We start from the raw sequence: 6,421 nt of genomic DNA on the forward strand, positions 1-6,421 counted from the left end.
GGGATTTCTGTAGGCTCTTGGGGGTGGATGGGCATTTTGTGGAGCTAAGTATGGACTTTGTGGAGCCAGCGCACGCCATTGTGCGTGAGCGGGAAGTTAAGTATAGATTTGTGCGTGATGGATGGAAAAATGGGGATCGGGCGGTGGGTAATAGTGTGGTGGTGGGCTATATGGAGCGTGGGGGTAAGTTTGGTGGTAGGGTCGAAGCGGGTTGTAGTAACATGGAAGGTTCCTGGATCCAACTCAAGCTCCCGACTCAATTGTAGCAACATCCTCTTTCTTCTTCTTCCCGAGTACAGCCCCAATACCATTTTGAATGGCTTGGGTGGTCACTTTGATTGCTGAATAACTCATGATTTTGTTGGACTTGAGTCCCTCCTCAACCATGCCTCCCATTTTTACAACCTCATTAAAGGACCTACCCACTACTGACACCAAGTGACCAAAATAAGTGAGTTCCAAAGTCTGCAAGAAATAATCAACCATCTCACTTTCTTTCATCGGAGGGTCAACCCTCGCTGCTTGTTCCCTCCAACGGAATCTATATTCTCTGAAATTCTCACCGGGCTTTTTCTCAATCTTTGTTAATGATAGATGGTTTGGGATAATTTCAAGATTATACTGAAAATGGCAGGCGAAGGCTTGGGCCAAATCGTCTCATGTGTACCACATGCTGTGATCTTGTCTGGTATACCAATCTAATGTCGATCCACTCAAACTTTGGTTGAAATATGCCATCAGCAATTCATCTCTTCCGCCTGCTCCTCTCATTTTGCTACAAAATCCTCTTAAGTGTGCTACTGGGTCACCATGCCTGTCATACTGATCAAAGTTGGGCATTTTGAACCCTGCTGGTAACTGAACATCTGGGAACATACATAAATCTTTATAGGCCACACTTACTTGACCTCTCAACCTCCTCATATCTCTGAACGATTGTTCTAAGCTTTTGACCTTTCTGATCATCTCTCCATGCTCGGGATTTTTGGGTGTCTTCTCGGTCTCTGTCGGGAGATCAAGATGAGGGGTGTAAGAACATGGTTTCGGGATTTTGAAAGTGGGTTCAGGGGGATAATACTGGTTATTGTGAGTCTGGAATAGAGGTTTACTGGAAGATCGATGTAATGCAGTGGGTGGAGGTGCCACAAAAACAGGAGTGATTGGTGGAGGAGGGTATAGGACTTGTTTGGGTGGTGGAGCTTGAGAAGTATGGGAAGTAGCGCCATAGCATTGTTGGTAGAGGGGAAAGGCTGGAGATGAGTTCACAGTGGGAGGCTCCTGAGGTTGGGCCGATGGTGGGATATAAGCAGGGTTGGCGGGATAAACCGGTGGTGGATGCCCCTTTGCCCAGGCTTGGTACATTTCAGCCATCTGCTACTTTAACTTATACATCTCTTCCTTCATTACATTAACATCCAGTTCTTCCACCTCTTTTGACGGGTCAACAATACTTGCCTCCAATTCTTGGTTGGCCATGTTCAGCTTGTCTTTTGATCGGGTATTGTATGAGTGAATTGCCAGAATGCCAATCAACTAACCACCTGCTTGGACTCAATACATCAACAACAACCTTGTTAGTGGTTAGGGCTTTAATAGATTGGTAACTGCACATTTGGGAAATGAATGCACCTAAGCAGTTAACCGTTTCTATCATGCATTTGATCGGCTGCTTACGTCATCCCGGCTTTTCCACTTACAACTTTCCTTTTTTTTCTCTTTCTTTTCATTCTGGCCTTTGCTCTTCTTTTTTCATTTCCCTCTTGTTTTGCCATTGTTTCTTTTCTCTTATTTTCTCTCTTTTTCTTTTTCTCTCTTGTTTTCTCTCTCTTTTTCTTTGGTTATGGTCGAATCCTATGGAGATTGCCTACGTATCATGACCCCGCATGAATCAGTCCGAGTGTAGTTCTGGGAGATAAGTGTGAAAGTAAATAAAACTTTTTAGGGATTTTCAATTTTCATAAAAAGCAAATGCTTTGATTACAAAGACTCAAATTAACGGACTCCAAGAGAAACTAACAGATGCTGATGAAAAGACAAAATACAGACTCAAAAATAAACTTATCATACTCCGACATAAGAAAATGCAGACTCGAAAACACTTGACAGACTCCAGCAGAAAGAAAATACAAACTCACGCAACTGACAGACTCTAACGAAAATGGAAATACAAACTCAAATAAAAAATCATGAATACATCAATGCTCCTGGTGCCCGCGGGACATCATTCGGTCTCGCCGCGGACCTATATGCAAGATCCTTTTGAAGTCGATCCAAGTCGTTCATTATCTGTTTAACAAATGTCATCACTACTGCAAAGAAGGTGGTACGAGTCATATCCTCACAGACTTGGCACTTCACAATAATGTAATCGGCGATGTTTCTAATTCTCTCTCTTATGGCACCTTTTTCTTGTAACAAATGCCCGATCTACTGGGCCCTGGCTTCCAAAGTTTGCTCGGCTACATGATTCTGCTCCTGAAGTTATTGCAAATCTATTTCTAATTGTGCCAATGCTATATAACAATGTTCTCTTTCAGCCTTGAAATCTTTTGCCTGTTTGATCATTTTGTTTTCTGTGGCGATGACCCTTTTCTTTAACCCCGTGACCTCATTGTCGTACCTTTCTTTCAACTGCTTAACCAGGCATGCTCGCTCATCTGCATTTTTAGCCAACTGCTTCCGAACCCTGGCTAGTTCACTTTCTGCCTTGTTCAAATCAAAACCATAGTCACTCACTTTCTGCCTTAGGTTATTTATGAGTTTTTCATCTTTGGCACTTCGGGCGGGGTTTTCTGCAGCTATTTTCATTTCCTAAATTTGGGCTCAAAGGGCCTCATTTTCTTTGGCTAGCTTTTTCTTTTCACCTTCGCCTGCCGCTGCTTGCAAGCTATTCTCAAATTGAAGTTCTTTAACTTGTTTTTCCAACCTTCCTATTATGGCCATGTACTCATTCTCCTTATCCAACCAAGCCCATTGTTCTTGTGACGCCTCGATGAATTCCTGAAGATGGGGTCTTTTGGCCGGCCTCCCAAACTCAATTTCTCTCCTATACCAAGCAAGGTACCCTAGTGAAACCTCACCTTTGGATCGATCACGTACACAGGTATTGGCTGTTAAGTATTGACATTCGCTCCAAATTTGGCGGACTGCTGCTTCATGAAACTGACCGTTAAGTCCGATCTCGACTACTTGGGCACTAAGATCTTCATCTCTCGGAACTATCTGGCATCTCCCCAGCTGCCTCAAAACCCGATATGGGGCATAAGGCTAGATACTCCTGAGTCCCATCAAGAGGAAATGAGGCCCGGTGGCTGGCATGTATATGACCTCATCCACAGGCAGCCATCCAAATGTCCACTCTATTTGGTTTGCAGTGACGGAACGGAGGCGTGCTACCCACTCTGTGACCCCCTCTGACAAGCTGATCCCGTTAACCCTCATGTAAAATTCTTCAATGCATGTTTTCTTTGTCGACCCATAACTCATAAATTAAGGACGATGGCATAAGTGTTCGATCATCCACATCTGCAATAACACATTGCACCCCTCGAAAAAGTCTTCTCCAGCTTTGCAGGTTGTGAGAGCGCGGAAGATTTTAGCTACTATCATGGGTGTGAGGGTATTGTTGGCCTGAGTGAGCAAAGTGCTGACAACCCCAGCTACCCGTATGTCAATGTTCCTATCTTTTCTAGGAAACACCAAAAGTCCCAAAAAGACCACCATAAATGCAAAACACCTGTGTTCTTCCCACTTAATGCGGTTTCCTTTGCTGTAGATTTTGTTTTCCGGCTTGTTAAACCCCCCTATATGGCCATATCTATTGTATATAAACTGCAAAGTACAGAAACCAGCAGCCAAATCTAGGTTGTGGACCCCCATGTTTATTTTTAAAGAGTCTAAGAACCTGTGTATGGCTACGGTCCTTGGAGCAATCAGGTACTGGTGTCTCAGAGGAACTTTAGAACCCCCAATATATCCGGCTATTTCCTCCAATGTTGGGGTAAGTTCAAAATCTGAGAAATGAAATACGTTGTGGGCCGGGTCCCAGAATGTAACTAACGCCTTTATGATGTCTCCCCTAGGATTAATCTTCAGCAACCCAGTGAGGCCTCCCAAGTATTGATTGACCGTGTCTTGTCCCGATTTACCCAAATCATTCCACCACATATGCAACTCCAAAGGGATCTTGTTCAAGACTGTTATTGGCAAATTCTGATTCGTGCTCATTCTGCACATTTATTAGAGTGGTTAAGTAAAAAATCACGATTCAATTGACCCAAAAACAAAGCTGACATTTTTCAGATTTTTTTAATTATTATTATTTCAAAAGTAAAAACCCAACTTTGCAAATATGGCCTTGCAGCACTTCCGGTGAAAGATTTTAAGGTTGTGCTCGCTAATCGGCTAAAAGTTTGAAAAAGGAGACCGAAGGCGGCTGTTCTTGCAAAAACAGCCTTCTGGCGTCCTTTTGGGGACAATCGGCTATTTTTGACAAGAATGGCATCACCTTAACCATAAAAATAAAATCTTTGTTTTTGGGCTATTTTTGCAAAAAGGAAGTTGGACCCGATGGGGGTTGCCTACGTATCTCACACCCTGTGAGAATCAAACTGGCGTAGTTCGGGCAAATTTGTCAAAATAAAACCAACTATTTTTCTTTTCTAAAACACAAAGGTTTCCCTTTTTTTTCTTTTCTTTGAAAACTACAAAATTCTTCTTTTTTTAAAAAATTCGGCAGAGTTTCAGTATGTTTGGGACATTGGTTTTTCGAAACAGGCACTTATCCCTCTCAACCATCTAAGTTTTCCTTGTAAGCCGGTCAACATGCAAATCCGAAGCAAATGAATGCGCAAGTAGCAAGTAAGATGCATCCTAATGGTCTTTACATTTGGGGTACACCTGTCCTATACAGACCCAACCCTTGTGTTGAGTCTCCAAAGTCAAATGCACATGATGCAAACAAACGTTCCTACTAGGGAGCCGGCATGAGGCTGAGTTATTCTAGGTTCAAAACCTGGGTATGTGTTCTAGACTGTGTACCCGAGCGGACAACTCGAGCCGAGGAGGGGGCTACGTACCGGGAACCAAAAGGCCATCTGGCTTAGTAACTTGTCCGAGCCTCTTTCTTATTTCAAAGTATGACACTAACAGAATAGGGAGTCTTGACCAGCGAGAACATCCCCGAAGATGAGAAGAGAAGGGTTTTGTAGCAGTTTATATACAGTTCAGACAATATCAAAGTGGTAAAAGCAACATTTAGCACATTAGGCCCAAACATGCGAATAAAATCAGATAATAAATAAAGCCAAATACAACAATTATTCTAAGCTCGAATTCTGGACCCTGAACCAGAGATTCTGGGTTCGGTCCCAAACAGAGTCGCCAGAGCTGTCACACCTCCTTTTTTACCTACACCCCCGGAAGGGAGTATAAAGGGAGTTTTTTCAATTAAAGGACAATCGAAACAGGATTTATTGTTAAAAGATTCAGAGTCGTCACTTGGGAGATTTATAGTGTCCCAAGTAACCAGTTCCAATCCCGAATCGAGGAAAAGCTTGACTCTGTTTAACAGTCCGCAAACCAGAAATTCGGGTAAGGAATTCTGTTAACCCGGGATAAGGTGTTAGGCATTCCCGAGTTCCGTGGTTCTAGCACGGCCGCTCAACTGTTATATTTAGCTTTATTATCTGATTTTGATACACTTTTTAACCTATGGTTCAGTTTTAATTTTATAACCGCTTTTATTTAATTTTTAAAGAAAATTGCAACGTTATTAAAACACGTTTCGAACCACGTCACATAAATGCACCCGCGATTCTTGACATATTTTAATATCGTTGAGACTTAGATTTGGGTCACATAAATGCGCACCCGAGTTTACAAAGGTAAATTATTAAAATACGCGCCTAAAGCAACTACGCGTTAGCAGCTTTGCGAGGGCCATGGAAATTTGCTAAATGGCGTGCCTTGATTTCTAAGGATTCAAAAGAAATAGTTAAATGATAGCCACGTATTTGGAATTTTATTTGGCGCGGCTCACCTCAATTATTTTTAAAAGGGAATTCGCACTAAACTTTGGAGATCCGTGAACTATCCATGTTATATAATACGGCTTGCCTTGATTATTAAAGTGCTTGGCTAATTGGCTAAAAGGCATAGGAAATTATCGAGTCAAATTCGCAAAACCAGCTTAAACTAATTCGGCGATGAGGAATTGGGCCAGCTATCAGAACGAGTTGGCCCAACACAACCAACAACGAGAAAATTCACGTGGCACAACCTGCCATTTCTTATCTTTCTAATGCTTTCCAGGTTCTGGGCCCAATTGGGCGATGACAAGGACATCCCAGAACGAATAACACATAAACCAAATCTGTTTTTTGAACTCCATAACTGGGCCAATTTTTAGGCCCAATCCTCA

Source organism: Nicotiana tabacum, chromosome 6 (genome assembly GCF_000715075.1).
Source record: "Nicotiana tabacum cultivar K326 chromosome 6, ASM71507v2, whole genome shotgun sequence".
Classification (NCBI taxonomy): Eukaryota; Viridiplantae; Streptophyta; class Magnoliopsida; order Solanales; family Solanaceae; genus Nicotiana; species Nicotiana tabacum.